The sequence below is a fragment of the Sturnira hondurensis genome, unplaced genomic scaffold (genome assembly GCF_014824575.4).
Source record: "Sturnira hondurensis isolate 20B ecotype Veracruz unplaced genomic scaffold, ASM1482457v3 Scaffold0022201, whole genome shotgun sequence".
Classification (NCBI taxonomy): Eukaryota; Metazoa; Chordata; class Mammalia; order Chiroptera; family Phyllostomidae; genus Sturnira; species Sturnira hondurensis.
The window spans coordinates 4,401,814-4,428,356 of record NW_028094832.1 but is presented as its reverse complement, the minus strand read 5'-3'; the positions used below and the strand labels follow the sequence as shown (position 1 = coordinate 4,428,356).

Genomic DNA, 26,543 nt, shown 5'->3' with positions numbered 1-26,543 from the left:
ATACTTTTCCCCAGCACATAACTGTGCTCCTGGCACTTCCCAACCTTTAATTAACAAAGCCTTAATTGATGTCCCATGACCCTCAGCTTCTCCCATTTTATTCCCAGACTTTCTCAGACTAACCTCTGAAAAAAAATGAAAACTGAGAGAATCCCCATTTCCTCACCCATCCACTTTCTAACCCCTTCCCCTGGTTCTTAACCCTACCACTCAGAGGGTCCTTACCAAGGTCCTCAAAGCAATTCCTATTATCATCAATTAAAAAAGAGAGATTACTAGATTGAGATAGTAAAGACACACCTTCTCTTGGAGATAAGCAAGTGTCCAAGAGCTGCCCCAAAGTAGTCTTTTCAGGATATTATACTTCAGAGACTTCACCTCCTTCTCCCTAAGATTTGATCCTTTCTGCACCAAATCTCAGATTTCCTGGAATATCTCATTGTTTTCCACCATTTTGAACTGAGAAAAAGTACTTGCTTCACTTATGAGTATATTATCTGTATACAATTTTATTTAATTGTCACAACAACCTGAGAATAGGAGGTTTTATCCCCTTTGTACAAATACAAAACTTTTGGCTGAGAAAGAAGAAAAGCTGTCCCTACAGCAGACAGTAAGAAGCAGGAGAGCCAGCATTTGACCTAAAGTACATGACCTTGGTTTAGTGGTCAGAAGCAGCGAGGAAGCTGACCTTAAGCCCAGAAAGAACTTTTTTTTCCCAAAAAATTAAATTTCCTGAAGGGCAAGGATATATAATACATCCATTATACTATTTTGTTTGGATAAAATGACTGGGAAAAAAGATAAAATTAAGATAAGCTTTCAACAGAGGACAGAGTCCCAAAATAACTTTCTTTAGGTTCAGAAAGAGACTTATAGGGGTGAGAAACCAAATCATTGTAGCAGATCTGAGAACCAGGTTTCAAAACAAAAGAAAAACTAGGGGTGTGTTTACTAGTGCACAGAACTGAATGGAAATGAATAGATAAGAAACCTAGATTTTGAACAGAATTGTGCTGCCAGAGAGAACCAGCTTATCAGCTGAAGTCTGAAAATGACCCTTTGGCTCCCAACCTTGTACATGGAGGAAGTGGCAGAAAGACTTGCCTTGTTCCCAGGCAGATTTTCTACTCTCCAATCCTTTGTGGCTAAGGAAGGTAAAACGTCCCCTTATGAATGGGGACCAGGAAGGGACAGTTCAGGAGGAACTGTTTACACCAACAGTTACACATCAGTCTGTGCTGTAAATAGGGAGGTCAGATGCTGCCATCTTTGCTGCAATTAGCTCTACATTAGCTGTTCCTGAGATCCCTTCAAAGATTTTTTCTAGTCTTGGATCCTACTTGGCCAGTGAAGTTTGACATTTCCCATTTTTAAAACAACAAGTATAAGAAATTCTGGACAAAACAGCCAGACAAGAGATGGAAAAGACTATACCGCTACCTCCACCTACTAAAACAATTACAGAAATAGAGATGCTGGCTTCTAAATCCCTGAAAGCTTCTGAGAAGATTGATGAAATAAACATGGCCTTAATATATACAACCTCTGATCAATCCTCTTCAAAATATCCCAGCTTTATGGACCAACCAAGTTTCTTCTTTCTCTTTCTTCCTATTTTAATCCAAGCCAGCATAAGAGCAAATAGGGCAATTCAATGACTTCAGGTAATTACAAAATATGTTGAGGTGTCAGCCTAACAGAAAAAAAATTAAATGGCCTTTCTTGTTTTAGACATACATACAGATATTGGCTACTCTAATTTTTAGAAACATGAATAATACGTCTATGCTTTAAAATTAGAATGTTTTCCATCATCTATTCCTCCAACATTGTGAGAAAAAAACTAGAATTAATACAAACAGGTAAATCACACACACACTAAAACTAAAACTCAAAACGCTAAAGTGTACTGGAAAAATTTATAATTTACAATTTCCAAAGACTGCCTGGATCTGCATTATATTAATATTCCCAGAAAGGTGTGAGAGAAATCAACAATTTTCCTATAATGCAGATTCTAAAACCTCCCAGCGAATAATTTGCTAAATCACATCCTCCGAGAATATGAACATCTCTCCCCAACTGTTTAAAAGCAATTTTCAAGATTGCAGTTTTAAGCATCTCTTTGAATTGAATGCGACAAGGTTTTACCCTTAAAACATATGACACTGACTTCATGCTTCACAGAAGTGCAGACTGAATTAACATAATAGCTCCACTTCACACAAGCTCTCAAAATCTCCAGCAGGAGCTCAACCAAACGAGTTGCATTATAAATGCTAATATTATTCTTAAAAAAAATGTGGCAGAGAATGACAGTAGTGTGAACATTAAAGTAGCTTATATTCAGTCCCAATACTTTACTGCTCCATGCATCTCTACAAGATCCATTGTTATGGACTGAACTGGGCCTCTCCAAATTCATGTGTTGAGACCCTAACCTTCAACGTGGCTACTTGAAGATAGGTCCTTTGGGGAAGTAATGAAGGCTAAATGAGGTTAAGGGTGGATCCCTACTCCCATAGGACTGGTATCTTTATAAGAAGATAAAAGAGATGTCAGAGGGCCAGTCTCTCTGGGCATGCACAAAGGAAAAGGCCAGGCGAAATCACAACAAGAAAACAGATATCTGCAAGCCAGGAAGAGAGGTGCCATCAGCAACTGAATTTGCTGGCACCCTGATCTTGGACCTCTAAGGTCCAGAATTGCGAGAAAATAAATTTCTGTTGTTTAAGCCACCCAATCGGTAGTATTGGTAGTATTCACCCCACCCAATTCGGTTAATGACAGCCTAAGCATACTAATTCACATTGGGTACCTCGAAGTGAGGTGCTTCTCTTACTATGCCTGCAAATGTAGAAGTGGCTTTGGAACTCGGTAATTAATGGGTGGAGGCTGCAAACAGTTTCTGAGGTGCTTGTTAGAAAAAGTCTACATTCCCTTGAAGAAACTTGGTAGAAATATGAATGTTGAAGGTGATTCTGGTGAGAACTCAGGTGGAAATGAAGAACATGCTATTGTTGGAAACTGGAAGAAAGGCTATCCTCGTTACAAACTGGCAAAGAATTTGGCTGAATTGTGTTCTAGGGTTTAATGGAAAGAATTTGCAAGTGATGAAATTAAATATTTAGTTGAAGAGATTTCTAATCAAAATGTTGAAGATGTGGCCTGGCATCTCCTGACTACTTACAGTAAAATGTGAGAAGAAACAGATAAATTGAAGAAATCCTTAAGTAAAAAGGAATGAAAACTTGAAGATTTGGAAAAATCCTCAATCTACCCATACTGTAAAAAATGAGAAAGCATGTCCTGGAGAGAGCACCAGGGGTGTGGTTGGATAATCACTCCAGAATGAGATTACCCAGGGAATTAATCAGCCCGATCAGCAAAAGCCAGGAATAGAGTTGGGACTGTACCAACAGAAACCCTGCCAATTTGGACCAAAGGAAGCCTAGATGGAATAAAATAAAGCTTTTGCACTTCTGAGATTGAACAGGACTAGACTAGAAGATAAGCTATTTGGCTGCAAACATGTTTTATTCTTTAAGAAAAGGGAAGAACAATTCCACAAGGCAATTCAGAGATCATGGGTATTCCACCCCCACTATAAACTCAAGCATTAAGGGTATTTCCCTCTTAGTTCCAGAGGTGGTCGGGGTGGGGAAGACATAGGTGACTTTGGTGAGCCGGAAAAGATTATTTTTGATTCTTAAGATCTAGTGGAATTGCCTTGCTGGGTTTTGGCCTTGTCTGAGACCCATCAGCCCTTCTTCTTCTTTCCCAGCTTCCCCCTTGTGGAATGGAAATGTATAGCCTATGCCTGTTGCACTATTGTATTTTGGAGTGACCTACTTGTCTGGGTCAGAGGTTCACCATCAGAGAGGAATTCTGCCTCAAGATTAATTATACCTCAAATCTCATCCGCGTCTGACATAGATGATATTTAGTTGGGACTTTGGACTCTAGCCTTCAGAATTGACACTGGATGGCTTATGACTCTTAGGGCTGTTGGGATGGAATGAATGTATTTTGTATGCAAGAAGAACGTGAAATTTGGGGGGTGGGCAGAGGGCAGGATGTTATAGGGAATGTTACTCCCTCCAAAATTTGTGCTGAAGCCTTAACCTCCAATATGATTATATTTGGTGAACGGGACTTTATAAAGAGGTAACTAAGGTTAAATACGATCATAATGGTGGGGACTGTGTCCTTTTAAGAAGAAAAAGAAATATCAGAGACCACTCTTTCCACACATACACAGAGAGGCCATTTGACGACATGGCAAAGAAAAAAAAAACAGCTATATACAAGCCAGAGAAGGCTCACTAGAGAACACAACTGCTGGCTCTTTTGATCTTGGACTTCTGGATTCCTGAACCATGACTAAACATCTGCTGTTTAAGCCTCCCCTTCTGTGGGTCTTTTTTATGGCAGTGCAAGTAGCCTACTATATCTACCCTCCCTAGATATTTCAGAGTATCTTTCCCAGGGATCAAAGAAGGAAGGACGTTTATCACTGGGTGGGCCTAAACTGTAATCATCAAACAGAGACCTTGCCTTTCAAGTTCTGGTAATACTAAATATTTCCTCTGAAAAAATTTCCTACAGATCAACAAGATGACAAACCCAATAAAAATGTGCAAAAAAAAAATGAACAAGTACTGCCTTCTCAAAAACCCCAAATTACCTAAGCTACATATAAAAAGGTGCTCAACATTATTAATAATGAAGAAAATGAAAATGAAGACCATGAGATAGCACATCACCAGAAGGCTTAAAAATTAAAAAGAATAACAACATCAAGTGCTGGTGAAAATGTGGAAGTGCAACTATTTCTCTCCCTGATAACAGGAATACATATTTATTCATTCACTGTTGCTAAGCCTTTAGGCAGGATTTATTAAAACTACACATGTGGCCCAAACAAAATACTGTAAATGTCCACCGAAAGATCTGTGTATGTCTACTTATAGTAGCTTTATTTGTAAGAGCCAAAATTAGAACACAATCCATACATCAAAAATGGATAAACAAAATTATGGTATATTGATACAATGCAATGCTATTCAGAAAAATATATGTATAAGGAATAATGAAGTATTTAAATATGCATCAACATGGATCAATTTCAAAAAAGTATGCTGAAGGGAAAAAGTCAGACACAGGCCCAAAGGAATACATACTATTTCGTTACTGTTAAAGTCCACAAACACATAAAACGAATCTGCAGTGATGGAAATCAGAAGAGTGTTATCTCTTGGGGAGGTACTGGCTGGGAGTATATATGTAAAAACTCATCAAGCTGTATATTTAGGATTGGCTCACTTTATATGATTCCCTCCGACCATGTACTCTAAAGTAGGAGAAAAAGTACTTCATAAAAGATAAATTATTTTTACCTTATCAGTTGCCTTAATTAAACATCAGGCAAATGCAAATTTCTCTACTTAAAATAAAACAGAGACCAAAGTGTGCCTAAGTTTCTAACCATTTCACTAGCTAAGATAAGCCAAAGTTAGACTTTCCAAACCTTACCCATTGGTAACAATAAACAGGTAGAAGAAAAATCCAAAGAAAGTAGGAGTATATCAGTCCACAGCAAGTGGCTTGGTCACTGAAACCAAGACTCTGAGGAACATATTGACAAAGTAAAGAAATATCAGTAGTGGGTTTTACCATAAATATGTCTACTAAATTATTCTGTTCAGCCATTTATTTTTAGTACCAAGGTAGTATGGCATAGAAGAAATAGCAAGAGCTTTTGAATCAGACAAACCAGTTTTGCCACTTGTTGGGCAAGTTTCTTAATCTCTTTGATACTGAATTTCTTCACAATTTAAAAGAGACAATAATACTTACTTTGCAGAACTGTAGTACAATTATAGTAGGTACTTAAGAATGATAGCTATTTAGCAATAGCTTTTTGTATGTAAATTATCTTGGTAGGTACTGGAACCCTATCTCTGAGAACCTGACCAACTAGAAATGACATTTAGATATAAAGATTGGTAATGAAAGGTAAGAATTTAACAAGGGCTACAGATTACAAATTATAGGGTTCCTGGCTAGTAGAATTTTGGAGTGAGTACCCTCTGAACACAGCCTGGAAAATTTTTGGAAAATCCACTTAAGGCACAGGAAATGCATAAATAAAAGCCGAGCCTCAAATGCAGTACAGTGACTCCAGATTCTGATGAGCAGTTAAGACCAACTGTGTCAATGGACCAATTCTAAGAAGTAAGACTAAGAGGCTAGTATAGCAAGTTGGAACTAGACAGAAAAAGACCATTGTCAGGCTAAGAAATCAAGGTCCTGTTTTCTCAAGTCCTGGGATCTCAATGAAGGATTTTTTCCCCCCAGGGAACTGAACCCAGTGGTCACTATCCATGCAAGGAAGGAAAAGAAAACTCAATACAGGGAGAAAGAGCAGAGGATGACAGGGCCTAATCTAAGATGCTCAGAGGAGTGAAAGAAACAGAAAAAAATATTAGAATTCAATTGTAACCACTTTTAGAAAAGGAGCAGGTATTGTGTTTCCTTGAATGATTTAAGTAGGCCTGCCTTCGACCTCTGAAACGACTCTGACGTGGCCCATGTGCTCAAAAGCAAGGAAGAATTCCAAATCAGCAAAACATATTGTAGCCTGGCACATCAAAAGTGCTCAATACGTATTGTTGACGAATGAATCTTTTAAAAGATTCCAAATATTAAAACCTCTACAATAATATACTGTTCAAGGTGAAACATGTAGAAAAGCTAAGATCATTTTTCTTTCCTGTTGAGGGGCCATTTTTCATAATATATGCCAAGTTCTGAATTTGCTCAATTCAATATTGAAAAATATTCATTTGCAAGAACTATCTTGATCTCTATCTCCACCCAAAGGCTCAGATATAAATCGCTCTAGAAAGTTGGGAATGTTGCCACCTCCGTTGCTAAGCTCTTGCGTAATCTTTTTTTTCAACTTAAAAAAAAATGTTTAGGAAATCTATCATTTACTATATCATTTGCAATGGCAAAAGAAGAGCTACTGTATGACTCATGAATATTACATGAGAAAAATTAAATAGTAAGCTAAATCCAGATCATATATATTAAGTTTACCCAGGAGTACAAGATAATTTAGTGATTAATTTATATATTTAAATAATTAAAATTAAAATAACCTATCACATTAAAAAATACAAAAAAAAAAAGGATATCCCTAGGGACTAAGTACAATTCTTAGCCCTTTCTAAATAAGAGCTCATTTAATCATCTCAACAACCTTATTGGTAGATATTTTTATCTACATTATATAGATGAGAAAATCGCAATGTAGAAAAGCAGTTGCCCAAGATTACACTGTAGAGTAGGAAGAGGCAGAACTAGGAAATGAACCCAAGCAATCTGGCTCCAGAGTCAGAATTCCAATCAATGAATGTAGAAAGAATGAAGGAGATGGAAAATCACTATGAGAATACCACAATAATAACTGCTGCAGGCAAGAGCAGTTGAATGCTAAAATTAGTGGCAAACTTAAAGGAAAAACAAGACAAAACCCTCAAAATATCTTTCTCAAAATATATATTAGTTACCATTGTAGTTTTAACATATATCCACAAATTATTTGATGCTTTCCCCTCTCCTCCCCATGAGTGTGGATGTGATTCTAACAAAACAGATAGAAAGTGGAAAGTAGCAATGCTACAATGGAAAAATCTGGCAGCCATCATCGAAGCTATGGGATTGGTAACATGTTGATATGGACATCATGTTCCCCCAGACGGGCACAATATCTCTGTGGGGTTCTTCCCTCAAAGTCCATAACCTCAGCTGAACAGGAAGAAAACATCAGTGGAAGGACACCGTACAAAATACATGACCAGTGCTCTTCAAAAGAGGCAAGTCGTGAAAAACAAGTAAAAGCTAAAAAACTGTCACAGATTGAAGTAGAGCAGGGAGACATGACAAATAAATGCAATGTGGTATATGGATTAGATCTTGGAACAGAAAAAGAACATTGGTGGAAAAATTGGGGAAAACGAAATAAAGTCTGTCATTTAGTTAATAGTATTTATTGTGCCAATGTTTATTTTGGTAAATGTACCATGTAAGATGTTAACATTCGAGAGAGCTGAGTGAAGGGTATATAGGAACACTCTATACTATCTTTGCAACTCTTCCATAAATCTAAAATTATTCAGTAATTAAAAGGTTGCTTTAAAGGTAATACCCATTAGTGAAAACAACTCTCCATACACTGCCAATAGAAGAAAATTTCTCAATCTGGTAAAAGGCATCTACAAAAAAATTAAGTGAACATTATCCTTAATTGTGAAATATTGAATTATCTTCCTTTAAGTTTAGGAAAAAGCAAGGATGCCTACTTTAACAACCTTTGTTTAATATTCTTCCAGTGTTACCAGCCAGTGCAATAAGGCAGGAAAAAGAAAAAAAGAAATACAGATTAGAAAGTCAAATTAAATTTTATTTTTTGCAGATTATGTCATTGTACATTTAGAAAATCCCCAACAACCTACAAGCTACCAGAACAAAAAAGTAAATTTAGCAAGGTCACAAAATACAAGCTCATTATACAAAAATCAATTCTATTTCTAGATACTAGCAATGTGGTTGGAACATAAAATTAAGAAAAAGATATAATTTATAATAATGTTAGAAATCACATGCCTGGAAATAAATTCAATAATGTGTTGAGTTCTCTACACTAAAAAACACAAAAAATACTAGAAAAAATTGCAAAACTGATTCAGTGGAGAGATATACCACATTCATAAACTAGAAGGTTCTATTAAGATGTCCATTCTCCAAAATTTGTTCTGTAGAATCAGTGCAATTGTAATCAAAAGTCTAGTAGACATTTTTAAAATAGATACAAGCTCATTCTAAAATTTATATAGAAGTGTGAAGCACTAAAACAGTTAAAGAAGAACAAAACTGGAGGGTTTACACTACTTTTTTTTTTTTTTTTTTTTTGCCAGGACTTCCTATTAGTAGTACTGACGGAAGAATTGATAAGTACTTCAAGTAGAATAGAATAGAGTCTAGAAGAGGATCCAAAATATAACCATTCATTTTTAACAAAGACCCCACTGCAACTTGATGGAAAAGAAAGGTCTTTTCAATAAATGGGTAGAGCCGTTGGATGTCCATATGGAAAATAAATCTTGATCCCCACCACATTCCATACACAAAAATCAACTGGAGATAAATCAAAGACTCAACTGTGAAAACTAAAACAATAAAGGTCCTAGAGGAAACTGTAGGCAAATATCTTTAGGAGCCTGAGAGAGGGCAAATATGAGGGTGGGAGAAAATGTTGTGAGCACTGTGGAAAATAGTACTAACACCTCACCCCCCCCCAAAAAAATACTGATAAATTGGGCTTATTTATTCATAAAAATAAATCTGCTCACCCAAAGGCACCATTACTGGGCAAATTTCACACAGGTAGAAATTATTTACAAACAGGATAATGGTTCCATATCCAGAATACATAAGGAACTAAAAATCACTAACAAAAAGATAACCTAATTTAAAAAGTAGACAAAAGATTTAAAAAGGCACTTCACAAAAGAAATCTAAATGGCAAATAAAAATATAAACCGGTGTTTAACATTACTAATATTCATGGAAATGCAACCAACTTACCTGAAGATCACTTACCTCCTTGGTATATATATTCAGCTCCTTGGTACATATCCAGGAAATGAGTATATACCCACCAATGGCAGTGTCATAAACATCTGCAGTAATTTTATTTATAATGCCCCAAAACCGAAAACAATTCATATGTTCATCAATAAGAAAAGGATAAATAAACTGTGGTGTAGCCATACAAACCAAACTTTTTCTGTAAAGGATCCAATAAAAAGTAGTTTCAGCTTCACGGCTCATATTATCTCTGTTACAACTATTCAAGTCTGATGAATGGACATGGCAATGTCCAATAATATTTTAATAAAATATGTTCTGGGCCCACAGGCCATAGTTTGCTACCCCTTGCTGTAAAGCAAAAATTAACCCCCCCACAAAACCTACTTATACATGTAACATGGATGAATCTCATAAATATCCTATGAACAAAAGAAAACAACACACAAAAAGAATAATCTGTATGATTTCATTTATAGAAGTTCAAGAATACCGGAAAATAATCTGTGGTGGCAGAAGTCAAGAGAGTCCTTGATTGGGGGAGAGGAGCGGCTCTACTGATTGGAAGGAATAAGCGAGAACTTTTGCAGGATGAAAATATTTTACATTTTTATCTGGGTGGTGATCACACACTCATATACACATATAAATTTCATCAAGTCACACACTTTATTTTTGTTTTTATTGGATGTAAATCATGGCTCAATTGGAGAAGAAAATAAAAATGAGACAAAGATCAGAATGCAGATCTAAAATTATCTGGGTTCAACATGAACAAAAATGTATAAAAGCTAGATTAAAATTAGAAGACATGAATGACAGAATGAGGAAGCCTAACAAGTCGAACCAGAGTTCTTGAAGGAATGAAAAGAATATAGGAAAAACAACACTGAAAGAGATAAAGGAAAAAACTTTTGAGAACTGATGAGAGACTAACCTTAGATACAGGAAACACAATCAATCCAGGATAAACGAAATGTCCACACCTGGACACACTCTGTCGGTCGTAAAGCTGTAGAACACAAGCATAAAGAAGTCTTAAAATCAGGCATAAAAAAAAACCACAAAAAACCCAAAACAGATTACCAACAAATATCAGTTATTTGAACTGTAACATTGAAGTCAAAGTCAATTAGATGGTCCAAAGAGCTAAGAAAGAAACTGTTAACCTGGAATTGTACACCAAACAAAAACATTATTCAAGAATGAAAGCAAAATAAAGACATTTTCATATAAAGTTTGCCATCAACAGCCTCTTAATAAATAAGCCTACCTGAGATTTGAGAAGCAAGAAGGAATGACAAGCAAAGGATCCATTAAAAAATGTCAAATTTATAGGAGAAAAAAATTAAGACAGAACTAAAACTCTCAATGACAATAACACATGAGCCAGGAAATTAACTGGAGTCAGGCAACCTTGTTTTTTTTTAATTATTTGGAAGAAGAGAATTAATAAACTTTACAATAAATTAAGTTTACTTGTCAAAAATTTATAGGAAACTGGTAAAAGAACAAAATCAAACATACAATTTTCATACTAGCTGAGAGAGAAGAAAATGGAATAAGAAAAAAATCCAAAAAGTGGCAAAAGGAGGGAAAAAATAGGATAAAAATATTCATCAAATAGAATGCTAACTTTAATTCTATGTATTATCAGTAATTATATTAAACTGAATTGGGATGAGAGTTCTAGATAAAAGACAAAAATTGTGCATTAGAAAAACAATCTGGTTTTACCTATTTGAAAGAGACACTCTACCCCAATGCTAACTCAGAGAAAGGTGTGACTGTAGTGTTTTAAAACAAAAGAGACAGTAAGGAGACATTTGGCAGCAGCGGCACAGTCACTGCAGAACAACAAAAGGTCCAATTCACAGAGAAGACAGAGCAATTCCAAACTTGCACATGCTCTCAACATTTATGAAGCAAAGTTGACAGAACCACAAGTAGAAATTGAGAAAATGCATTATTGTATTGTGGTGTTTTTATTACACTTATCTCAGTAATTGATAGAACAAACCAAAATACTACTAAGGTTAAAGATTTGAGCAGCACAATTCTTATGCTTGATCTAAGACATAGATATATGTGTAAATATGATTGTACATATAGATATGTGTATATATATGTATATATGTGTATATACACACACACCTACTTTGCCCCAAAAGTCTGAGAGTACATATTCTTCTCAATCATTCAAGGAGCAGTTGAAAAAGTAACCATGAAGACCATGGAGCAATTCTCAAATTTCAAAGAATCGGTAGCATAGAGCCCTCAACTGCGGACTACAATGCAAGTTAGAAATCAGTAACAAAAGGATAACTTGCAAACCCTTCCATGCTTGGAAGAAGGAAATACTTCTAAAAATCTCATTAACAATACAATGAAAAAAGTTTTAACTCTTAGAACTGAAAAATATACTAAATATAAAACAGCAGTAAATAAAAATCTGTAGAATTTACAGGGACAAATCAATGGCCAGTGTAAAGAGCAGAAATGAGACTAGGCATATCTGGGAATATGTTTGTCACAGAGGTGGCACTGCAGACCACTGGGACAGGGACCGCTCCGCACGGGGAAAACAAATTAATCTCAGAGCATTAATAAAAACTATACATTGACATATACATACATATATAAACGTGTGAGGTAAATTAAAGATTCAAATATGGAGAAAATACAAGTTTCAAAACTTATAGAAAATTTTTCAAACTATATTTTCTTTACTCTTAAGAGTAGAGAAGACTATCTTAAGGCACAAAAGTGCAAAGAAAAGACTGTGTGCTGTTTATATAATCAACAAAGGGTTTGTATCTTGAGCAATGTTTTCCGACAGAAATTTCTGCAGTGTTGGAAATGCTCCGTTACCCAGTGTAGTATAATATAAAGTAATAAAATCGCTACTAGTCACACTTGGCTACTGAGCACTTGAAATGTGGCCCAGAGCGACTGAGGAACTGAAATTTTTTAAGTAAATATGACAGCATGTTAGCATTTTAAAGTCCCTGATGAAGGTTTGTTATGTTTTTATGTGCTTTTCAGTATTTAATTTTTCATAAACAATTTTATTTTTAAATTACTCCATAAAATATAATTTCAATTTTGTGAAAAATCCATAAATATTGCATTTTAGAAAACACACCCACCAAAATGTTCACACACGTATCTGTGAATAATTTTAATTTTATTCTAAATATCTTTTAAAATATTATAAATTATTTGGGATATAAAAACTTCAAAATTTAATAAACACTGATGCATCTACCATAAAATTTATGAGATAAAATATTACTAATATTATTTAAATTCCCCAGGTACCGCTCCCTGATCACAACTTACTTTTTTTTTTAAGAGCAGCTGAAAAATATGAATAATGGACTATAGCCCTGGCTTCAGGTTTCTTCATTTTGAGATGCCCATATTTTAATATATTTGGGGGGAAATTTAATATATAGACATATGCATCATTTAACAAAGAGTTATAAAGCAAAACACCCACGTAACCACTGCCCAGGTCCCAGGATAAAGCGTGTCCAGCATTCTAAAAGCCCCTCAGTGTGTCCCTTCACATCCACAGTCCCCCTCACTCCCCCAGGAGATGACCACTAACTCGACTTTTATGGTTTTAATTTCTTTACTACTTTTAATGCCTGTGCATGCATCCTGAACTGCAACTTTACTTCGCCAGGTTCTGAATTTCACATAGATGATATCACACAGTATTCTTCAGCAACTTTTTTTTTTTTTTGCTCAGCATTGAGGCACATTTGTGTTAAAACACAAAACCACTTCATTCACCACTGTCCTGGGTGGGTTTCATTTTATGACTTGGGTATACCTTACCTTTCTCCTATCAGATGGACGTGGGGGTGGCTTCCAGCTTTGGGGGCATTACAAACGACACTGCAGTAACCCTTGTACACGTCTGTTGTTGTATATGCACAAAAACTTATCTAGGGCAGTGGCTTTCAAACTTTTTTGACCATGACTCATACTAAGGAATGACGTTTTACATCATGACACACATCTCTGTTGTGTATAAAACTGAGAGGAAAGAAAGTTTCATGAAATAAATACCCTATAATGTGAGATACACTCTGGTATTTTCTATTCTCTGCTAATTCGTGTTGTACAAATCCTGATCATTATCCACTTTACTGATTTCACGACCCACTAACATGGGCTTCAAACTTCGAAAAACATTGCTCTAGAGGATAAATACCTAAATACCTAAATTCCTAAATACCTAAAAGTGGGACTGCTAAGACGTGGAACAGGGACATCTGACATGGTCAACTTTTCTAGATCCTTAACTTTCTAACAAATACACTTATCTAAGTTTACCACTTGGTAAGTTTAGAGCTGAAAGTGTGAAACATAAAGCCGTTTTATCGTTTCCTTCGGTCGTTAAACAGTATTAATGACTTACCATGTGCTGAGGATCCTCGGGCTCCGAGCGAGACTGATGGGTTAATGCACAGGGTGGGGCGGGGAAGGGGGGGCGCACATTAGGGACCAGGACCTCAGCGAGGCCCCAGAAAGCGCACAGGAGGGGCCTAGGATCCTGCCTAGGGAGGGAGGGGTTAGGGAAGGATTCCTGGAAGAAGGAGGACCTAAGCAGAGTGTTTCTATTTTTAATTTTTATTGGTTTCCTAAAACATAAAAGTAACACATTTGTTGGGAGAAAAAAAGTGAAAATTACAGGAGTATATTTATTACGAAGTAAAAATCCCACCAGCGTCCAAGTCCGATGCTGTGACTAAATAACCAAAGTTGCATTATCAGTTATCCGAGTCTAGAAAAATTTTAGGAGCCCACATTTTAAAATAGTTTTAAGAGTCTATCAGATACGGTCTATACATTAAAGCTTAAGACAAACCATATTTTCCACAATGCATTTACAAACATGCAAACATTTCAACTTTAGTCGCGTTATTACTTTTAACAGACTTTTTTTTTTTTTTTTTTTTTTGCCTTTCGGTAAGCTTAGAGTACCAGTTTTCAAAAACCGAGTCTATTTACTGCATGCCCAAGATACGCGAAAGCTCCCCAAGGTAGCGTTAAACACGAGCGGGAGAAAGCGGTTTTTGTTCGCAAGACCGCGCTGGCCGGTGCCAATCTGTCGGAGTTTCCCACTCGGTCCGGGGCAGCCCGGACCCCGTCACGTACGCGGCGCGTCCGCACCGGCACACCCTCCCCAGCGCGGCACGGAGCCGCGGCCGCGCTCCGCGGCAATGCCGCCGCCACGCCGCCGCCCGCCGCCCTGGCCGCCGCCCGCCGCGGCCACGGAGCCCGGCCACAGGCGTCCGACCACCTACCCTTCGGGGTCGAGAGCCCCCAGGAACTCAGGCGAGGCAGCTCGGGCGTGCCGCCTCCGCGGCCATGACGGCAACCGGGGAAAGCGCCCCGCGCGCCAAGGCCCGCTGTCTGCAGGACGAGGGGGGAGCTGCCCCGTCCGTTCGTCTGTCCGTCCACCAAGAGAGTGAGGCGAGAATCCGCCCCAGTCGTGTCTAAATGAAGGCTTGGGGCGGTACCAACGGGCTGAGTGACAAATGGCAGATGCCGTGGGCTTTACCGCCCTCGCAGCCGCGGGGATGGCTGTGCTGAGGAGGCCGCGCACAGGCGGGGCCCGGGAGCCGGAACGGCGCGTCCGCGAGGAGGGCGCTGGGGCCCCCGGCGGGGGCGTCACGTGGCAGGAGGAGGCCCCGCTGGGGAGCCAGGGGGTCGGCGGCCTGGGCGGAGGAAGAGGACAGGCGCCCAGACGCCTGGGCGATTGAGTCATCCGTGTGGGCAAAGCCAAGGTCGCCCAGGTGCAGATCTGGCGCAGGTAGACCCGAGGCAGTGCCGAAGCCCCGTCCGGTATCGAAGACTGTTCGCTTAAGTCACCACCAGGATGAACCGCCCCGAGCCAAATCATAAACGAGCAACACGACAGATGTTAGGGGAGCCCTGCAACAGGCCGAGCTGAGCTTACCTCCGATTCGTGCAGTGTGGAAATCATGGCAGCTTAGATGGGACCCCTAACTGTGAGCCAGGCACTGTGCTAAGCACTTCCCAGGTAAATAAATTACTGCTCACGTCGACCCTGTGAGAAATACGGTTTTTCCCGTCTTACAGAGGACGATACTAAGGCACAAAAAGATTCCATGGAAGTAATTTTAGAAGTATGGTATCATACACGGTTTAAGTAGTTTAAAATTTTTTCAACATTTTTGAACTTAAGAGAAAAAAACAAGCAAATCTCCAGCGGTTTCTTTCTCCTTTACTATATATATATATATATATATATAGTAGGCCTATGAACGCAAAAGAAAAATATTTAGCAAGATAAGGAATTCAGTGCGTTTTTCAGAGTTTCATAGCTTTGAAATATGAAGTTAATAGTACGTTACATTTCCACCCATCTTCACTGCGTTCTCCCGATTTCCATTGCCTATGTTACTTTTTCTTACTGGCATTTCAAACACTTATCACTACTCTACCACCTTATTCTCCCAGACATTCAGTCTCAATTCTATATTTTAAAGAATTCAAGGTTCATTATAACATATCCATTCATAAATTCTTTATTTTTATTTCTTTTTGGTGGACTGCTCTTTTTTTCAAATAGTTTTCTTATGGAGGGCTATAGAGTACCTTAAAGTTTTAACTGTGTGTGTGTTTTTACTCTCTGTGTAAATGAAAGTTTTTATTCTATGTGTAAATGAAAACTTTGCAGGGTAAACATTCTGGATTGACACCTTCCTTCAAAACATAACAAACAAAAAGACAGTTGGTTCACTGATTTTTGATACAGATTAATGTGGAGAGAGCTGAACCCTATATGGTTTTTCCCTACTAGGTGGTTTGATATTTCTGCTTGGATGCCTTAAGAATTTTTTTTTTACCATTAAAGTACACTTTAGCCCTGTTGAGGTGGCTCAGTTTGTTCTAGCATTATCCAGTACCCCAGAAGGCTTCGGGTTCAGTTCCCAGTCAGAGCACATACCTAAGGTTACAGGTTCGACCCCTCAGTTAGAGTAGGCACAGGAAGCAACCGATCAATGTTTCTCTCAAGTGGGTGTTTCTCTTTCTCCCACTCTCTCCCTCTCTCTCTCCCCCTGCCCCCTCAAAATCCATAAACATATCCTTGAGTGAGGATTTTTTTAAAAATTAAAGTATGTTTTATGTCCTAACCTGGGCTATGTCTCAGTGTCAATTATGCCAATCATCCCCCCCCGTTTTTTCCTTTCAATTTATGGATTTCACTCTTCTTAGTGCAGTATCCCGTTTATATTATATATCTGAATAAGGCTATCTTTCGTTGGTTGGGTTTTCTACAACACTCACCATTTATCCTTATACTTGATCTTTTTCTTTGACATCCAGTTTTTAGATGTCGAAACATCATCTTTTTTTCCATTCACTCTGATACTCTCACAGTATTGTTTATTGGTTTTTCTAGTTTACTGGATTTTAAAGTCATGTTGTTTAGAATTCTTAGCTCTGTAGTTTCTCTTTTTATCACATTTTTATCTTATGTTGTCATTGAGCTTATTCTGAGGATTCCATTCCTAATTTTGTTTTTCCTGTAGAGCAAAACACATACAAGGAATGTATCTTTCTGTCCCTTGCTTATGTCTTCTTCCAGACTTGGCCCCTCATCTGTTTTCTGCATGCTATTTTTCTTGCTTTACACATGTATCTCTCACATTATAGGGTGCTTACATAACAGCTATATCATATCTTGTATCTTGCTTACCCTTAAAAGTTAACCGATTTTGTATTTACACTAATATCCTGCAAGTGAATTTGTGAGATGTGTCTGTCTTCCCTATCCTGAACTTCAGTTTTGGAGCTAAGTGTTGTTTCCATTTATTCTGTGATCTGAGGGTTTGTGGACAAGGGCAGAGGCAATGGGGGATCACAAACTCAGACTGACAGTGAGTATGGAGCTGGCTGGGGGAAGTGGCCATCACTTCTGAGATTCCTTTAAGTACTCACCAGCCCTCCTTCTAGCCAGCCAGGGGATTATCCCACACCCATGAGCTTCAGTTCACTTGCCCAATGCAGCACAGTACCCTAAAAGGCGGCAAACTTTCCTGCTCTGGCAAGACCCCACAGTGGTGTTTGTAAAAGTTCCTTCACATTTCCCAGAGATGCCACTGACTTCTTTCCAAGCTGGAGGACATTTGTGAAAGTTTTCAGAATTTGATCCGATCATCTTTTTGCTCAGCATGTCTTGCAACAGGGGTGGAGGAGACCTGTGGGGAGGAATGTTGTAGACACACCTCACATCAGAGTCTTTGGTGTCTTTGCTTTACCCTCACTTCTCACATTTTCCATGATAAGGTTGAACTTTTTTTCCCTTTGATTGCAGCATGTGAGGGTTATTTTTTTCTGGTTTCTCTGAGTGGCTTAGGGTTTTAGTTTTGATATTTTACTGCTTCTTTGTGCCATCTTTATCCATAAGTCAGTTGTTCAGACTCTCTGCCTGGATGATATGAATTATATGGAAATCCTTTGTTGTCTTTAGGTTATTTCCACAAAGTTCTCCTCAACCATGAATAAGTTGATTTGGTAAATGTGACACCCTCCTTCCTGAATCTTCCCTCAGTATCATGTTATGCTTCAACAAAAGCTCTAGAGCAGAAGTTGCAAACTCAAATCTCCATGAAGGTTTAAAATAATGAGAAATTAAATGAGGGTGAAGTGAAAAGAACATTCCTTGTGAAAGGAGCAGATGCTGTGCAGCTCAGGCCAGCACTGCTGTCCTGGAATTCAGGGCAGTGTTGCCAAGTCAGTATAATTTTCAGGGCAGGCATGCTATCTAGTATTTCAATATAAAATTTCCTAATTTTGGACACACTGCAGAAGCCAGATGAAGTATCTCTCGAGGCCAAAACTGGACTCAAGGGTTACTGGTGTGGTCCCTGTCACAGAAAACCACTCAGGATAAATTCCGTGATTGCTGTTTTTCTCTTCTAAGTATTTTGAGATACAGTTTTGTTCTACAGCCTCCTCAATGACTCTTAAAATGACTTTCGCAAATGTAAAGCAAGAAGATTCATGCTAACATATTTACAATTTGATACAATATGTCACCCCAATGCTTTCACAAACAGGTGTTCCAAAGGGTGGCGGCTATGATCCAACTAAAATTAATACCATGTGAGCAGACAGTCTATATGGATTATGACCACATTCACAAAATATGTGGAGAAAATATTTTTCAATTGATGCAGAAAAGGCATCTGACAAAATCCAACACCCTTTCTTGGAAAAAAAACTGGGCAAAGAATGAAAATTCCTCGGCCTGATAATGGATGCGTTTGTTCCCTATGGCTGCTCCAATAAATTACCCCAAATGTCTGGCTGAAACAAGAAATCGATTCTCTCACAGCCTGGAGGCCAGGAGTCGGAAAATAAGGTATCAGTGAGGCTTCACTCCCTCTAGTGGTGCTTCGAGAGAATCCTCCCTGGCCTCTTCCAGCTTCTGGTGGCTGGTGGCATTCTTTGGCCTTGCTGGCTTCTGGTGACCTCCCTCGAAACTCTGCCTCCATTTTTACATCATCTTCCCCTCTGTAAGTGTCGTGCATTTTCTCCTCTGTGAGTTTATTTGGCAAGGATACTTGTCATTGGATTTAGGACGCACCTGAATAACTCGAGGTGGTCTCCCCATCTCCAGATCCTTAACCTAGTTACAGCTGCAAAGACCCTTTATTCCAAATAAGGCAACACGCGCAGTTTCAGGGATTAGGGCTGTGGATACATGAGGTCTGTCCAGAAAGTACCTGGCCATGTGCTATGAAAAAGAGACATTTATTGAAGAAGATACAGGATACGAGTAATATTGTACATGGGACAATGATGCCTCAGTCCCCTTTAAAGTAGGCACCTTGGGACCCCACACAGTTCTCCCGATGGTCATCCACTGTGCCCTCATATTTTCCTGAATCTCCTCGATGGTCTGAAATCTCTTCTCTTTCAAAGGTGATTTTAGTTTTGGAAAAGCCAGAAGTCACAGGGTGTCAAATCTGGACTGTAGTGGGGTGGGCTGAGTCACCTGGGTGATTTGATGTTTTGCCAAAAAACTCTGTACAAGATGTGATTTATGAGCAGGTACGTTGTCATAATGAAGCTGCCAGTCACCAGTTGCCCATAACTGTGGCCTTCTGAATCATCTGAATAGTTTCCATGGAGGAATGTTCAAGCTTAATGCAAAATAAGATGCAGACTCATTGCTGTATTTTCTCAGTCATTTTGAATGCAATGGCCACACAGTACACATGCTCAATGGCATCTACCGATCCCACTGACTAGTATAGTCAAGTCATCATTGTTCATGCATGTGCATTCCAGTCCACTCTCCTTGGCTTCCAGGTTACATCGATGTCACACAAATCAATCTCATTATATTAACAATGGCTGGACTGTTTCCAGACAGACGTTGTATATTTGGGTGGGCCATTTTTCAAACCTTTATAATGGGGAAAATCCCAGTCAGCTTTGTTGTGGAAACTGACAAACAGATTCTGAATTTTATATAGAAATAAAAAGAACCTAGAAGAACAAAAATGATAAAAAGGAACAAAGTTGGAGGATTTACATTACCTGATTTTAAGGCCTACTGTAAAACCACCATGATCAAGTCAGGACAGTACTGGCATAAGAATAAATGGAACAATATATTGAGTCCAGAAATAGGCCCACGTATATAGTCTATTGATTCTGGAAAGAGGCACAACATAATCCCATTGGAGAAAAATAAATGATGGAGAAGCTTGTCATCTGTATGGAGAAAAAAATAAACTTATACTTCATACCATACACAAAAATTAAATCAAATTAGACAGATCTAAATAGAAAGCAGGAACTATAAAATTGCTAGAACTGCCCTGTCCAATATGGCAGCCATTAAAAGAATAAACAAAACCTTCTGTTCTTCAAAAGACTCCATTAAGGAATTAAAAAGTCAAGCCACAGACTGGGAGAAAAATATTCATAATACATATATCTGACATAGGACTTGCATCAAAATATTTAAAGAACTCATACAACTCAGTGACATTAAAATAATGCAATAAACATGGACAAGGACTTCAAAAGACACCTCACTAAAGTCGATATGAATGGCCATTAAGTGCATGTGTGACAGTGTTTCTCAATGACTAATGCCAATTAAAGTCATAATGAAATACCACTACATGCCCCCTGGAATGGATACAATTTAAAAGATAGATAATGCCAAGTGTTGCCAACAATGTGGGAAAATTAGAACTCTCATACATTGCTGATGGAAATATAAAACAATACAGGCACTCTGGAAAACAAAGCTTCTTACTATGTGAAACACATGCTCTGTGACCCATCGATCCCACACCTAGGTACTGATCCAAGAGAAAAAACGCATATACACAAAGACTTACACACAAATATTCGTATTAGTTCCAAACTGGAAACAACTCAGTGCCTGTAATAAAGTGAACACACTTTTGATCATCTCATAGATAAATATAAAAATCATTATGCTGAGTAAAAGAAGCCATACTAAAAGAAAACATACTATATGATTCCACTTATTTTAGGGGAAAAATCTACAGTGACAAAGAGCAGATCAGTGGTTTCCTGGAGTGGATGGGAGAGGAGCATGAGGGAGTTTTGTAAGGTAATGGAAACATTCCGTACCCTGGTCACTGAAACAATTTCATGGGTTCGTATTTATCATATTGTACCAAATGGCATACTTTTTAAAAAAGTATATTTTATTGATTATGCTGTTACAGTTGTCCCATTTCCCCCCTTCACTGCCCCCTGCACTGGGTACTCCCTCCCACCCACATTCCCCCCCTTTAGTTCATGTCCATGGGTCATACATATAAGTTCTTTGGCTTCTACGTTTCCCATACTATTCTTACCCTCCCCCTGTCTATTTTCTACCTACCATGTATGCCACTTATTCTCTGTACCTTTTCCCCTTCTCTCCCCCTCCCACTCCTTGTTAATAACTCTCCATGTGATCTCCATTTCTGTGTTTCTGTTCCTGTTCTAGTTGTTTGCTTAGTTTGCTTTTGTTTTTGTTTTAGGTGTGGTTGTTAATAATTGTGAGTTTGCTGTCATTTTACTGTTCACATCTTTTGTCATCTTTTTCTCAGATAAATCCTTTTAACTTAAAATAAGTATATTTTGTTACATGTGAACAAAACCTCGGTGAAGTTCATTAAAAAGTTTCTACTCTTATTTGCATGTAATGAGGGGAAATAAATTATATGATTTATCCACAGTTTAAATTAGAATTTACCTTTTGCTTTTTTATTGCTGACCTCCCCTCCCCTCCCCTTTCCTCCTCTCCCCTCCCTTGGAGGGTCTGAAAGCAAATCACAGTACCCAACTGCTTACCCTGGAGTACAACTCTGTCAGCTGTCCCCCTGACCAAACGATCCTCGGCAAACATGGCCCAAACCTGGCCCTCTGACTTCTACTGCCCACACAGTGGCCTGCTTCTCTGAAACCGCACCCGACTTAGCTCCCCACTAAGCCAAGCTTTAACTCACCCTTAACCTTTTCGCTAGCATTCTCCTGTACATTGTCAATTCATTTTTCACCTGTGATTGTTCAGGTGGCTGAATGAAACTCAAACCCAAGTCTTTCCTCTGACTCCTCATCTGGTGTCTTTTCACAACAGCAGGCTGCCAGGCATAGGCAGCAATCACATTGCACAGCTTACATTCCGTTTAACAGATCGCAACCCTAACAACCTGAAAAAACTCTTTTAGTGACTTCAACTCCACAAATATTCAGTAAGTGCCTAGGTTTAAGCAAAATATAAGTAACACTTTAAATCGTATGTAAACATATATTTCTTTTGAGGCCCATGGTTTCTAGCCAAACGACCTCTCTCAGGCCTCATGCTGGCCTCTCTCTCCAAGTTCCTTCTCCCTTTTTAGAGACTGTAGGTCTTAGCTTCCAGTGTTCATCCCCTTTCCTACTCTTATCACTATTTCCAATGACTTCTCCATCCACGTATCACTTCCTCAAAAAGACCTCCCATTAGAACTTCTTTTTAATTTTTCCTAAAGGAAGACTAACTGATGTCCATTTCTATCTTCAACTGACGTTTGGTGAACACGGTAAGCTCACAGGTGAGGTCTGGTGTATCGTTCTCTGCGGACACTTCTTACATTATGTGGTAAAGTTTTTCTGTCACATGCATGTCAGAAAGTATATCAGTGATATAGAATCATATTTCATACACACACACATATACAAAACGATCCTATTGCTTGGCCCTATACCAAGGTCAGGATGATATGTGAGAAGAACACAGCTGCTCATAGCTCCCAAAGAAGTTAGTGAGGATGGCCCATTGGTTTAAACAGCTACATGCTTTATGAATTTTTGTTTGTTTGCTTTGTTTATTTTGTTTTGCTTTGTTTTTAGTAAAATGTACTAAGGTAATTAAAATTATACAATGTGTAGGTATGAATTTTAAATTTTTAAGTAGAAAACTTTAGTGTTTAGCTTGCAATGAAAATAGCACATCAAATGTGGGAGGGGGCCACACTTTTACCTTTTATTAATAGGCAACCAGTCAGAAGTAATTTAAAATAGAATCAATGGCAGCAATTTTTGTTCCTGTTTCACGTGGCATGATAAAAACCAACTTGACAGCAATTGACCAAAAGCGGACCTTTGGAGTGAAGAAATAAAAGCAGTAAACAAATGTAAAACAGTGATATCATTCTATCTGTCATTCACTATAATTAAATTTTATCACAAATTCAACAGCAATAGGCTAGAAGATACAAGAAAAAGGAAGGTGGTAGAAGCTTTCCATGACATAAGAGTACCAGCTACTCATTTTAAAGTAAAAGAATGTGGCAGGCTGACGGTACCTATTCATCTTTATTCCTTTCCAGGCCTTCACCAAAACAAGGACATTAGAGGAGAGATACAAGCAGTGGTTGAGAGAATTCAATGGATTTTGAAGACAAAGAGCAATGGCAGGAGTGTTAACTGACTTAAGAGTGGAGAAGTACCCTCCTAGGAGCTAGACACTCAGCCGTCCCAGAAAGCAAGAAGACCAAGTGGAGGGCTTTCAGGAAAATGTCAGTAGAAAGGCGTTATTTTCCATACAGAGCAATTGAGCGACAGGTCCCTTCTGGTACCTGGGTAGTCAGGCAACCATGCCTTCTCCACCTCTGAGGACACCAGAGAGTTACTATTTGATAAACTGAACCAAAAAAGATGCAGACACAGACCCATAAGTAAGAGGATTAAAACAGGAAATTACTGGACATCTAAAAACTGAACTAGGCTAACATATATATGGGCAACTAATTATTGACAAAGGAGCCAAAAACATACAATGAAGAAAGGAAAGCCTCTTCAATAAGTGGTGCTGGGAAAATTGGAAAGCCACATGTGAAAGAATGAAATTAGACTGTAAGCTGACACCATACACAAAGACTAACTCAGTATGGATTAAAGACTTGAATATAAGACCAGAAACAATAAAATACATAGAAGAAAACATAGACACTAAACTTACGGACCTTGGTCTCAGAAGGTTTTTTTGGTGAACTTGACCTCAAAGGCAAGTGAAGTAAAAGCAAAAATAAACAAATGAGACTACATCAAACTAAAAAGCTTCTGCAGAGCAAAAGTAGCCATCAATGAAACAAAAAGGCAACCAACCAAAGGGGAGAAGATATTTGCAAACGATGCCTCTGATAAAGGGCTACTACTCAAAATGTATAAAAAACTCGTATAACTCAACAACAAAAAAACAATCCAATTTTAAAGATGGGCAAAGGACCTGAACAGACATATTTTCCAATAAGACATACAGAAGACCAACAAATGCATAAAGAGATGCTCAACCTTAAATAGCTAGAAGAGAAATGTGAATCAAAACCACAATGAGCTACCACCTCACACCTGTTAGAATTTATTGATGATGACTATCAGCAATAAAACACGAAATAACAAGTGTTGGAGAGGCTGTGGAGAAAATACTCTTATACATTGCTGGTAGGAATAGAAAGAGTATACATTTCTGCAGCCTCTGTGAAAAACAATACGGAGATTCTCCCGAAAAGTAAGAATAGAGTTACCGTATGACCAGCAATCCCTCTGCTGAGTCCATACCTGAAAAATTTGAAACCACTTAGTTGTAAAGATGCGCCCCTATGTTCACTGCATCACTATTCACAGTAGCCAAGACGTGAAACAACCTAAGTATCCTTTGACAGATGAGTAGATAAAGATGTGGTACATATATATGATGGAATACTACTCAGGCATAAAAATGATGAAATATTGCCATTTGCAACAACATGGATGAATCTCGAGAGCATCATGCTAAGTGAAGTCAGATGGAAAAGGACAAGAGCCATATGATTTCACTTATAAGTGAGATATAAAACAGAAAGCAACAAGTGAACAAAACAAAACAAAACAAAACAAAACAAACTCACAGGTACAAATGACAGCATGGTGGTTACCAGAGCAGGGATGATGAAGAGGTCATGGGGGTCAAATATATGGGGACAGGAGTTTGAACTTTGGATGATGGGCACAAAATGCAATATGCAGATGATGCCTTATAAACCCATACAACTGAAACACAATGTGATTAACCAAAGTTACCCCAATACATTTAATGTAAAAACAACAACCCTGAATTGAGGTACCATATATATTATTTTGGTTTTCAATCTATCATATATGTTTATTAAAAATTTTAAAAACATTTTCAAAGGCTAATTAACAATGAACAGATATTTGCATGTTCATTTACTTGCCACTAATTGCATGTCTGCTTCATCATATTCTTCATTGTTCATCTTCAATTTTTCCTTTCCTTTTGGAGTTGGCAGTCTGATACCCTGCACTCTTAGTCCAAGGCTTTACTAGCAGTTACAAGTGATTATCAGAAGATACATTTTACTTCACCTCCCAAAATGTCCCCAGTGACCCTTAAGCCTCCTCTACTTTAACACATAAAATCCTACTCCTTTACCCTAGAGCAAGGGTTAGCAAACTCTGGCCTATGGGCCAAACCTGGCCTAATATCTTTTTGTACATCCTGTGGGCTAAGAATGAGTTTCCATTGTTCAGATGGTTGAGGGAGGGTGAATTAAAACAAGAATATTTGGTGACATGTGAAAATTATATGAAACTAAATGTCAGTGGCCACAAATAAATTTGTAGTGAAACACAGCCTCTCTTTCACTTATGGATCGATCATCCATGGCTGCTTTCGCACCACAGTGACAGGAGTCTGTATGGCCACGGAGCTGAAAATACTTAGCAGCCAATCCTTTACAGCCAATCCTTTGCCTGAGAGGTCCAAGCACAATCCTGTCATCATCTCAAACCTCCCCATCTCTAGTTTCTTTTCATCCTTTGCTGTCCAATCCTCAATTATCCTTGAGGGTACCCTGATCCCAAGATGACCCTGAGCTTCCCCCGCTCCCTTTCCTCTCTGTTCCCATGGCTGCCAGTCCTATTGCCTTTTCCCTGTGCCCTCTGATCCTCTCCAAGAAGCACGGCCATGCTTCTCCCTCCTGGCTCGCCTCAAACATACCCCACTTCTGAGGGCCTCTTGGTTGGAGGAGGTGCAACTGCATGTGCCCACTCAACACTGGGAGAGATTGGAAAGATGCACTATTCTTAACCCCATCCCCACTTCTAAGTCCTTGCTCCTTCACTTGCATATTAAAACATTTCCTTTTGAGCCCATGGTATCAGACTCCTCTACTTTCTTCCCAAAGCCTGTCATTGTCATCCATGGGCTCACTAGGGATCCTGGACAAAAATGGAGGGCTTTGGTACTTGGCTAGTCAAATGTCCTCTCTTGTTGTTCCATCATCCCGAGCCAGTTCTATGTGGGTGAT

General features: G+C 38.5%; 1 protein-coding gene across 11 annotated transcripts in view; it reads right to left on the bottom strand.

The window, feature by feature from the left end:
• Positions 1 to 15,307, bottom strand: part of PLAGL1 (PLAG1 like zinc finger 1) — a 55,900-nt gene extending 40,593 nt beyond the window's left edge. For 6 of the 11 annotated variants that reach the window (XM_037034733.1, XM_037034734.1, XM_037034732.1 and 3 more), the window contains exons 1-2: positions 14,982 to 15,307; positions 10,598 to 10,672 (exon numbers count right to left, since the gene is read on the bottom strand). The gene's annotated coding sequence lies outside the window, so the exon portion shown is untranslated. The remainder of the gene's footprint in view (positions 1 to 10,597; positions 10,673 to 14,981) is intronic. The other 5 variants (XM_037034741.1, XM_037034738.1, XM_037034740.1 and 2 more) reach the window with 1 other exon arrangement.
• Positions 15,308 to 26,543: the final 11,236 nt, after the last annotated feature.